General features: G+C 46.3%; 1 long non-coding RNA gene across 2 annotated transcripts in view; it reads left to right on the plus strand.

Moving 5' to 3' along the window:
- LOC145721499 (uncharacterized) overlaps window positions 1-11,614 on the plus strand; it is a 15,710-nt gene extending 4,096 nt beyond the window's left edge. Inside the window, exons 2-3 of one of the 2 annotated variants that reach the window (XR_014145224.1) lie at window positions 7,601-7,665; window positions 10,304-11,614. This is a non-coding gene — a long non-coding RNA (uncharacterized LOC145721499). The remainder of the gene's footprint in view (window positions 1-7,600; window positions 7,666-10,303) is intronic. The other variant, XR_014145225.1, reaches the window with a different exon arrangement.
- Window positions 11,615-11,647: the final 33 nt, after the last annotated feature.

Below are 11,647 nucleotides of genomic sequence, written 5' to 3' on the forward strand. Positions count from 1 at the left end.
TATGTGGAAAAAAAAAAAAGACTGTTGCGTTTAGATATTCTAAGGCATATATTTTTGTAAATTTTCACGGTTCCGTAGCATTTAGCAGCCTACGGGACTTTATTTTTGTGACCCTGCAGGGACACAAATATTTTTCATGCTATTAATATGGTGGCCATCAAATTCAAATTAAATAAAATTTAAAATTCTCTTCTTAAGTCACACTGGCCATATTTCAAGTGGTCGATAGCCATGGGTGGCCAGTGACTACTATATTAGGGAGAGCAGATAGAGAACATTTCCATCTTCCCAGAAAGTTTTATGGGAAGGCACTGTTTAGATCAATAAAGCCATGGGCAAACTGCATGATTACGGGGTTAAGTTCCATTCTTTCTAGCAAGTCATCTGGAGGCCAAGAAATGGAGTGTGCTGAGGATGTTTTGTTGTCAAGAATGAGGTTGTTACTTAAATCCCCTTAGCTTCATTTTGGTTTTCTGGTTCACTGGCTTTTAACACTGCCAGATTCAAAGGATGGGGGAGATGGAAGCACATGGAATGTCTTCCGGCAATGCTTCTCCATCCTGGCTGCATGTTAGAACCGCCTAGGGAATTTTTAAAAAATACCCATGTCCTGCCTCTGCCCCAAGCCCAGTGAATCTGAATCTCTGGGGGTGGTATCCCGGAATCTATATTTTTAAAACGCTCCCTGGGAGATTCTGCGTGGCCAGGGTTGAGAACAACTGCCTTCTAGACTGTGAACTTAGAAAAAAAAAAATCCCTGAGGACTGGAAGACATCGTTTTAAGGCAGATATGGTGAGTGGCTAAGAATGTTCCTCACTGATTTACTGCAGACATAAATCCAGGGTTGGAGTCGAGTGGGCTCACTTCCTCCAGAAGGGCTCTCAACTGAGGGCAGCTTTGCCCCCCGGGTGCATTTGGCAACGTCTAGAGACATTTTTGCTTGTCACAACTTAGGGGTGGCATCGAGTGGGTAGGGGCCCCCGGATGTTGCTAAATATCCTACAGTGTATAGGACAGCCCCCCACAACAAAGAACTAGGCAGCCCAGAATATCTGTTGTGCCACAGTTGAGGAAACCCTGATCTAGATGCAATTTTCGCAAACCCAAGTCCTCTCTGACCTTGGATGTAGTTGTCTCTTCAAAGAAGATCAAGATATTCTCCTACACTGGGCCCTCCGAAACCCTCTTGATCATCTTCCAGGCTTTCCAAACCCAGAAGCCACGGAGGGGGTCTCCGCCTGTATTTGGATGTGTTTGGGGCTGCACCAAGGAAACTGCTGATTCAGGGGTACAGGGCAGCCTGTGAAAGGTGTGGGCAGAGGTTCTTACTGCCCACAGGTTGGGATCCTATTCTTTTTGTTAATTACCTGAAGTAACAGCAGCCTTTGCCTTAGGCTGTTTTCCCGAGGCTGTGGCTCTGTGGCTCTTGGCGTTGGGTGTTGGCCTTGTGATATATACTCAGAGCAAGATTTAAGCCTTCTATGTGATGAAATTTGGTAATGGAGCTAGGGGCCAGACTCTGGGAGTATAAAGATAGCAACACAGACATGCCCGTAGCCTCAAGTGTCTGAGAGCCCCAGGCACGGTGGCACTGCAGGGGAGGGAGGGGTGGGGGTGTGGCTGGGCTCCCTCCCTGGGCCTGTGAGGGCTGGTGAGATCTTCCCAGCTGTCCAGAGTGAGCACTTGGTGTGCGCCAGTCACTGCGTTGAGCAGTCTCCGTGCACCCTCTCATTTCGTCCTTTTACCGAGGCCCTAAGAGGTGAAGTGACTTTGCCAAGGTCACACAGCAGGTCAGTAGCAGAGCAGAGATTTGAACCCGGTTTATAGAGCTGCAAAACTGAATCCTCAGCGGAGCATTTACAGACTGGGGCTGCGCTTCATGGCCAAGACTTGTGGAATGAGCTGGAGCTCACCAGGCAGGAGGGAGAAAAGGCAGGCGAGGGAGAATACCATGTGTGCCAAAGGCTTGGAGGTGTGAAAGAGTATGACATATCAGGGATTGTGGCTCATTGAAGGAAAGAGGTGGGTGATAGAAGAGGATAATGCTTGAGAGACAGGCAGGTATTAAATCCTATCCTCCACAGCCCTGTAAATCATGCTGAGGGCCACTGTGAGCCACTGGTGGATTGGAAGCAGAGAAGAGCTGTGTGACATTGGACAGCCTGCTTAACTTCTCTGGGTCCCAACTGCCCATCTGGAGAATGCCTCTAAAACTCAGCGCTCTGATGAATGTTCATTTTGTTGGTGACCATCATAACAAAGTGAAGGAATGGCCTGCGGTGGCCCTAGTGGGCAGCCCTGTTGATTCCTGACCTCCTAGCTTATCATTTGGTATTGACTAAGTGCCCTCTGAGGGCAAGGCACGGTCCTGAAGTGCTGTGGCAGATGCTGAGATGTAGTAAGACTCGTCTTGGAGACTTGCCGCCTGGTGGAGGGTACAGCTGGTGTTCTCACGGGTCCCATGCTTAAAGGCACAAATCACCAGTGCCACGAGAGAGAAGCATCCCTACAAAATATCTGAGGCATGGAGGTTACAAATGGGGGCGTGGCGGTGCTGAGGGAAGGTACATTGAAGGAGATAACTCCTAGCTCTGCCAGAAAGACTTGTAAAGGAGAATATAGGGGTAGGTCAAGGGTATCCTCCGGAGAGAGACAGTGGGGGAAATGGAGAGAAATAAAAAGCCAGTTCAGGTACAGTCCCCAGAGGGTCAGACTATCAGCATCTCTGGTATCTGACTCCCCACAGTTTCCAGGTCACAGAGGGGAAGCAGAAGTCATCATTGCAGGAAGATATTCAGTAATGGGCTTGCCACTTACAAACTGAGGTCTGATGCCATCATCCCTCCCTCTGTTTTCAACCCTGTTGTCTAGCCGGGCTCCAGGAGCATCCATGTCTGGGTCATCTGTCTCTCCCAGCTCCTAGGACGTTTGCAAATAGGTACAGGACAAAGAGTGGAAAGTGAAATTGTAACTCTTGTGAGAGAGGCAGGATTTCATGAAATCAAAGCAAGCGATGTTGGAGAACTGCTTAAATGACATGTCAAGGCAGTAATAGATGAGGATCTGGCAACGTGAGACCCGATGAAGAGAAGGGGGAGAAATGAATTAAAAAATCAATTCTTTGAAAATCAAAGAATTACGCCCTTGAGAGATCAATAAGGTCAATAAGGTATGTTTGTAAAAATGTCCTCTTTGGGATAGCACTGTGATAACCAAATACTAACCGGAAAGATTCATCATACTCTAAGACAGTCCACGTGAGACTTTAATTCTTTGTTCTAAGACTTAGCACAGGATTGCAGTTATGACCTCATTTTCATTTTGTTCAATATTTACTCTTGCTTTTAAAATACATTTGATTTTGGGGGCGCCCGGGTGGCTCAGTCGTTAAGCGTCTGCCTTCGGCTCAGGTCATGATCCCAGGGTCCTGGGATCGAGCCCTGCGTCGGGCTCCCTGCTCAGCGGGAGGCCTGCTTCTCCCTCTCCCTCTCCCCCTGCTTGTGTTCCCTCTCTCGCTGTCTCTCTGTCAGATAAATAAATAAAATCTTAAAAAAAAAAATACATTTGATTTTGGGGGGTTTTTTATTTGGATTAAGTTCTAAACCGAACTGTGTTTTTTTGGTTTTTTTTTTTAAAGATTTTATTTATTTTTTAGAGAGCGAGCAAGAGAGAAACAGCATGAGAGGGGAGAGGGTCAGAGGGAGAAGCAGGCTCCCCGCTGAGCCGGGAGCCCGATGTGGGACTCGATCCCAGGACCCTGGGATCATGACCTGAGCCGAAGGCAGACGCTTAACCATCTGAGCCACCCAGGCGCCCTGTGTTTTTTTTTTCTTAACTGTGAACTTCCCTGTGTGGCTTCACCGCAGGTTCCTTTTTTGGATGCTAATTCTCCAGGGTCACAGAGATCTCCTCTGGGAGGAGATTCTGCTAGATAGAAGGTGGGGACCAGCTCACAAAGGGCCCTGAATGCTGAGCCTCTGCTGGGAGCCAGAAATCTTGTCCTGATAAAAAACCTCCAGGCTCTTACTAACAGAGCTCCCTTCTGTCTAAGGCCAACTTTGTTCCTGCAGTTAGAAAATGCTACCGACCAACTTCACCTCCTTTAGAAATGACAAAACCCTCTTTAATCTCCTTGCTTTTCCTTTTATTGGTGAAGCACAGATTCAGCAATGGGAGACTGTGTTTTGGGTGCTGAGGTTCTATTTTAGGCCCTGTGCCATTGCGTACCCATATAGAGGGCTATTTTAATTCCTTTCAGTCATGTGGAAAATAATCACTTAAATGATGCTCTTTCTAGCACTTTACCTTTGAGAGGTGACCTCAGCTGATGACAGTGCATACATCCGCAGTAATCCGCGGGCCAAATGCTGGGATCAAAGCTACGTCTGGGCTCCCTGAGAGCCTGAAGACGGTGGGGTCTTCGGAAGTGAAAGGTCAAGTGACTTTGGCGCTTCTTTGATCCAGCAGGAAGACTGGCTCATATTTCTGGAGGGTTTTCTTGTTTTCAACATGATTTCAAGCAGGCAGTTAGGTCAGACTATCATCAACCTAGATCTTGACCCCCCCACCCCCACCCCGAGGCTGATATTTTGAAGGTGCTCATCTAGGTCAGGTCACATGTTGTGTATTTTATTGCCTTGTTTCTTGGCCAATACAATTTTTTAGAAGATATGCTGCCAGATATATAAGCCACTTACCTTCCAGCTGAGCCCCTGATTCAGCTGCCTTCCCTCCCACCTCACCCCCACCGTGTCCTTTCTCCAGGGAATTGGGTAGCAGGATTATCTGGTTCTCTAATTCCCTGCCTACAGGACCAGCCTGGCTAAGCTGAGTTTCCTTGCCCACAGAGCTGCCCCAGGTGGTAGAAGCAAAGGAGAGGGGCTCTGGGCTTGGCTGGTTCTTAAGTAAGAATCCCCAGGGGGAACCAGTTGCTAGCACTTTGGCACCAAGTGGGACCAAGGGATCCTCTTATCAGTACCTCTCCCAGATTATGCATTTCCAGTTTATGCACATGTATGGTTGCAGAATGGAAATCCTTATCTTCTTAGAGTGCTGGACTTTGAGGACTGAAGTTTATGTCAAACTGACATAACCTTTGGGTAGTCACACAGGGCAGGAACCCTCCCCGGTCTTTGTTATTCTAGTAGGTGGCCTGGCCTTTTAGCTTGTGTAGAGGGAGAAGGATTTGTAGGCTAATAGCCTTCACATTTGTAGTTCTTCGCTGATCATGCGAAACAATTAAGGTTTGGTTGCTTGCTCACGTGGGCCATTTTAACTAACATAGAGTCCAGGACTAGCCAGTAGAACTCTTTGTGATGATGAAAATGAGCTCTATGTCCGCTGCCCAGTCTGGTAGCCACTAGCTACCTGTGGCTCTTGACCATGTGAAATGTGGCTAGTGCAGCTGAGGAACTGAATTTTACATTTTATTTAATTTCAGTCAATTTAAACAGTCACATGTGGCTAGCAGCTACTGTATTGGACAATGGGGATAGACCATTTCTATTTGAGGATTTTATATTATATTTTGTAATTAAGTATAGAAAACCTTATACACGCACATAGTAGCAATTCAAAAGATACAAAAGGATATCAAGTGACAAGTCTCCCTCATCTCCTTCTCTGGTCCCCCTGTTTCCCTTCCCAGTGGCAGCCCTGATAACCAGTTTCTTGTGGTTATCTTATGGTCTGGAAACATTTCATACATATATAAACATATTTCTTTCTCTTTCTCCATTCCTCCCCTCTTTCTCTCCTCTCTTCCTTTAATGCAAGAGGTGTTATTCTATCCACTCTCTACTGTTCCTGGCGTTTTGTTTGTTTGTTTTAGAGGCAGGGAGGGGTAGGGGGAGAGAATCTTAAGCAGTCCCCACACCAGCACCGAGCTCAGAACCGGCAGTGGAGCTCACGACCTTGAGATCATGACCTGAGCCGAAATCAAGAGTTGGACGCTCAACCGACTGAGCCACCCAGGTGGCCCCGTTCCTTGGTTTTTTGAGTTAACAACAATCCTTGGAGGTCATTATTTTATGGCTTACATTTAATTTTATTTGTATTTAATGGCTGTACATAATAGTCCTTTATAAAGTTATACCATCATTTACTTAACAGACCCCCTTAGAAGTGAGCATATGAGTTAATTCCAGTCTTTTGCCATGATAAATACTACTGTAACAAATAACTTGCGCAAGCATGATTTCATGTTAGGTATAAACACAAACTCTTAGAAGTGAGACGGTCAAGTCGAAGGAATGTATGGTTTACATTGCCTCAGATTGTTACCAGATTGCCATCCATAGATAGAACTTGTTGATGGGACTGGAAGTTGGTGCCTGTTCCAGCCTCAGAGACAGTCTGTTAGTGAACTTTTTGTTCTTTGCCAGTGGGATAAATGAAGATTGCCGTTACCTTGTAGGTTTAATCTGCATTTCTCTTATTATAAATGAGATTGAGGGTCTTTTTATATGTTCAAGAGTCACTTCTTTTCTGGTAAATCGGCTACTCAGATCATTTGCCCATTTTTCTATTGGATTTCGTTGTTGTTTTAATTGATTTGTAGGAACCTTTTATACCTTCAGGAAATTAGTCTCTTGCCTCTGATTTATATTGACAAATCTTAATCTTGTTCGTGGTCTCTCTTTCCCTGTGGACATTTGAAAATATTTTATGCGGTGAATGTATTAATCTTTTTGTTATGGCCTCTGCGTCTTGTATCTGACTTAGACTTTCCCCGTGGAGGTATTTTCAAACAGGTCTCGTGTTTTCTTCTAGAACCTCCATGGTCCCATGGTTCCTCACTGACTCCTCTGAAATAGTTCAGGGGTTTTGTGGATTTTACCTTCCCTTGCCTGGCTCCTCATTCTCCCTCCGTGATGCCTTTGCCAGGGCTTTCTGTCCAGCCCTGGTTTTGAGCTGTGGGGTGCCCTCTCACTGGCCACTCGGGGAGAAACATGATCCTCATTTGTCCACTGGTTGCCACCTTGTTCTCATTCCTTTCTCTCTTTTTTTTTTTTAATTTAAAAAAAATTTTTAAGTAATCTCTACACCCAACATGGGGCTCAAACTCACAACCCTGAGATCAAGAGTTGCATGCTCTACTCGCTGAGCCAGCCAGGCGCCCCTTCTCATTCCTTTCTGAGTACACCTTTGAGGTAAACCCTAATTCCGAATGGAGAAGGTGAGATTCAATCTTTATTTGGGGGTCTTAGTTACATTTGTAGGTCCCAGAGTCCCCTTTTACCTCAGTATGCCTGACAACCCCTACCCCCCCCTTGCCTTTCTCCCCACCCCAGCCCCGGAATCACCAGGTCCCTCCCTGTTTTGTCCTCTCACTGCAGATCTCTTCTGTGACCTTCTGCGTGCCTTCCTAGGCCCTGCTCATTATCTGACATACCCTGCCCTTTGTGCCAGTTGCTTAATTGGGAGGGGTGACTTGAACAAGAGGTGGGCAATAAAGCCGCAGGATGTTTGTACTCTGTCTGTGCGGAGGAGGAGAGCACTCTGCCTCCAGCGAAGCCAGCAATTTTGTGGCTGTTAGCACTTCATTCATATTCTCTAATATGATTTAATGCTTTGTCATTTTCTTTCTTGTGATTCCAGAATCTCATTTTCAGCTTCTGCCAGAGCCAGTAGCAGTTGGGAAAGAAGGCTGTGTTCTTTGAAGAGTGAGTATGGATTTTTAACACTGTTGATTACAAAAAAAAACAAAAAACAAGCAGCCCTCAATGAGCTTGGGGCGCCTCTGTAAGCTTCCCCCAAACCGCTCTCTGGGCCAATTTGTGGTGGGTGATTTCTCTGGTTCAGTTGGTTTGGTGGGGAAGGGTGTGGGCACCTGAAGGTCAGCTACATGCCCCAAAGCCCCCTATGGACAGTTCTCAAAGCCTGTGCCAGGAGAAAGACTCTGAGTTTGAAGGGAGTCTGGAAGATCTGAGCCTCTGGGAAGGAAACAGGATGCTTTCCTGGGGAGTGTGATGCTTGAATTAGCCCAGAGGCGGAGAGGAGTTCATCTAACATCCAGGACATGGTTGTGCTCCACAGAAGGGAACAGCCTGAGGAGAGACAGAGCGTGAGGCTGTGCAGGGTGGCGTGGGGACAGGAGGTGGTCATTCAGGGTGCAGGCAGAGATGTGGGAGTTGGTCCAGGAAGCTGGGTTGGGATCGTATTGAGTGGTTCGAGTTCACATTCGACCAGGGCAGCCTAATGTATGGGTGGGAGTTGTGAAGGTTCCCCTGGCAGCTAGTGTTCGGGCTGAGACAGAATGGGAGCAAGAAGAAATGAGGACCTGAACCCAGTGTGGTGCCTGAGGTAGCTGTGGTCTGACTCACACTTGCTGGGAATTTGTCTTCCTTCCCGACATTCCTAGGATGTGTTGGACAACATCAGCCTCAGGAATTGGTGGCATGAGGCTTTCAGGGGTATAAACCCCCTAAAACTGTGCTCCTCTTCCTGTGTGGCCCTACCATGCACTTAAAATGTGACAGGTGTGACTGAAGCACTGAACTCTGAATTTTATTTAATTACATTTAAATAGTCATGTATTGAACGGCCTCGTTTGTCTAGACTCACACAAGTTGGCTCCAGCGCTGGTGCCTCTCCACTTTTGCATAAGAGGAGTGGGAAGAGTGAAAGATGTATCGGCCTCTGGGAGGCTAGATTGATGGGGAGACTGTCGGCAGAAATGAATGAGAAGGGGGAGAGATGTGTCTGGGACATGGTAAGACTGTTGAGTCATGCAGGTGGTCAGGCAGGCTTTTAGAAAAGTCTGGAAGGGGGTTCTGGCCAGGCATGTTGAGTTCTGAATTTCCTGAAGGAGGGAATGGTGGAGGATGTAGGGATGGAGAGCTTTCCAAGGAAGACTGTGAGGAGAGCATGATAGGAAGATCAGGAGAGAGAGGAGAGCATCATGGGAATATCGAGGGGGAGAGAGTGAGGAGCGCATGATGGGAATATCGGTGGGGAGAGAGAGGATAGCATCTCAGGATCCAGGTCAGGTGTGCTCGTTTCAACAGCAGGGCTGTCAGGGGCACTTGGCTGGCTCAGTCAGTAGAGTGTGTAACTCTTGATCTCAGGGTCATAGTTCAAGCCCCACACTGGGCATGGGGCTTTAAAAAAATTTTTAATTAATTAATTAAAAAAATGAAATTAATTAAAAAATTAATCACTAATAGGGCTGTCAGAGCTGCAAAGCACAGAGGAGGAAAGGGCTCAGCCAGACTGAGGTGGGAACAATAAGACAAGGAGGGCATAGAGTTGGGCACCTCGTGGCGGTAATCCTGGGGGCCATGCCACACTCAGTGATGACTGAGCAAGCTTAACTGCTTATTTGGAAATTTCAGTGTGATTTTCTTCCATGATGGAGATGATATATATGATAAGAAGTTAGAACTGCACATTTCTTGGGGTGCCTGGCTGACTCAGTCAGAAGAGCATTTGACTGTTGATTGTGCGGTCATGAGTTCGAGCCCTACGTTGGGTGTAGAGATTACAAATTAAAAAAAAAAAAGAACTTACCATTTCTTGAATTATTGTCTCATCAAGTCCTGGGGCTTCCACATACGAGAATCTTACCATCTTTGTATTTTTTCTAGCTGTTAATCGTTAGTGATAGTTTTGAGGGATTGGTTTATCTTGATAAGAACCTAGTTTCAAAAAGCAGTGTTAGGTGGATGCAACAATATTTATAATATTTAAGGGCTTGGATATTATACTCAGATTTTAGGGACTTAGCGTTTTCCTTGTGGAAAACATTGTAGGAAGAGTTTTCGGCATCCAGTAGTTATTCCATAGATGGAGGTTGTGGCTCTCACATCTTTGGCTGTGGTGGTGGTGGTCCTGGTTATTACCGTTGCTACCATTGTTATAGTAATCATTATTTTGAAGAGACCAGGACTTTAGTCTGTCAGATATGATGGTATATGCGTAAGATATCTAGGGAAAGGCAAGATTCTTTGAAAATGTTTCACATTCTATTTTTTCTTAGAATTTTGCATTATACCCTAAGATGAAGGTATTGGAACTCAGGATTCCCAGTTTTCCAAAATCAGTGAGTACATGGAAAGACCGTCATGACTCATTATGCCTTGCTACCCCCCCCAGACTAGGGACTTGGAGATGCCATGTGTATGTGGATCCACTGGTGTATCCTCTGTCCAATTAGTCTTCACCCCTGTATTCAGAGACAATGGCCCCAAATGCACAGCTTGGACGCTAACGGGAGGAGGCTGGGTGGCAGGCTCCAATCTGGGATGTGAGAGTGTGTTATTCTCCCTGGTGTCCTAACAGCCAGCTCTCTTCTTCCTAAAGTAGTTTCTCTTCACACTGTGCCACGAGGCCACGGAGATCGTTGTCCTTAACCCTGGGATGCCTCGCTTTTACTCAGCAGAGACGTAAAGTGAGTGCATTTTTTCCCCCTTTTTTTCAATCTTTTTCAATAAGTGGGGCAATATACATTGTCAAGCCACAGATATTTGCCTGGTACTGTTTTAGGTTGTGGGAACAGGCAACAAGGAATAAGATTCTCGAGGGGTGCAAACCAGATCCTCCTCTTTAATTGCCTGGCATCATTTCAGAAACATTTTAAGTCTTCAGAGTAGGAAAAGACCAAAGAGGTGATTTGGATGAATGTTCTTATTTAATGGGTTGAGGAAACCAAGCCCTCGCAGCTGGTATGTGGAAGAGCCTGGTAGGAGAGAACCAGCTGGAATGTTCCACCCCCAGCCCGGTTGGGGCCCAGCCCTCACTCATGTGGATCCACCCCAGGGGCAGCCGTTGGTGTTTCACAGTTATGATTGTCGCAAGACCGATACTTAGCCTAGTTCGCATTGTTCTTGAAATTGACTCCTTTTAACTTAATTTTAAAAATTAATTTGCATCCCTACTATAAATTGGAAATCTCTGTCTACTTGCTAGATGGGATGCTGCCCCATTCATGAATGGCTTAATAAAGACAATTAGATCTTCAAAAAAGAAAGGAAGGAAGGAAGAAACTGTAAAAATCAACACAAAGAAACCATGTTATTAAGTAGCTAGGGACTGTTGCTCACGGGAGGGGAAGGCTTAGAGAGGTATCTAATAACACCGTACTGAGAGTTCCGTTGACCGAGGCAGAACGGACAAAGAACCGGAAGCCGACTTCTCAGTATGGTTGTCAGTGTGATGTTACCCGGTTAGTGCTGTGGAGCCCTGAGCATTATTTAGCATCCTCCTGCTCCCTAACGTCATCTTGCAGGGCATCGGCTGTATGGGCCCCGTCCTTTGGCCAACTCCATTTTCCACCCTGTAGTTGATTTTCCATCATTGGTGGCTCCAGGTTCACAAGGGTTCCGTTTTCCTGTCTCCAACCTCTCCTCTGGGTACACAGAGTATCCTATAAACAAACCTCAGCGGGGTAGGAGAGCTGCCTTTTTATTTTTATTTTATTTTTTTGAAAGAGAGTTTTATTTATTTATTTTATTTTATTTGACAGAGAGAGACAGCGAGAGGGAATACAAGCAGGGGGAGAGGGAGAAGCAGGCTTCCCGCGGAGCAGGGAGCCCGACGCGGGGCTCGATCCCAGGACCCTGGGATCATGACTTGAGCCGAAGGCAGACGCTCAACGACTGAGCCACCCAGGCGCCCTGAGAGCTGCCTTTTTATTTATTTTTTTTA

This window comes from Leptonychotes weddellii, chromosome 1 (genome assembly GCF_054177405.1).
Source record: "Leptonychotes weddellii isolate Sample4059 chromosome 1, ASM5417740v2, whole genome shotgun sequence".
In the NCBI taxonomy this organism is placed as follows: Eukaryota; Metazoa; Chordata; class Mammalia; order Carnivora; family Phocidae; genus Leptonychotes; species Leptonychotes weddellii.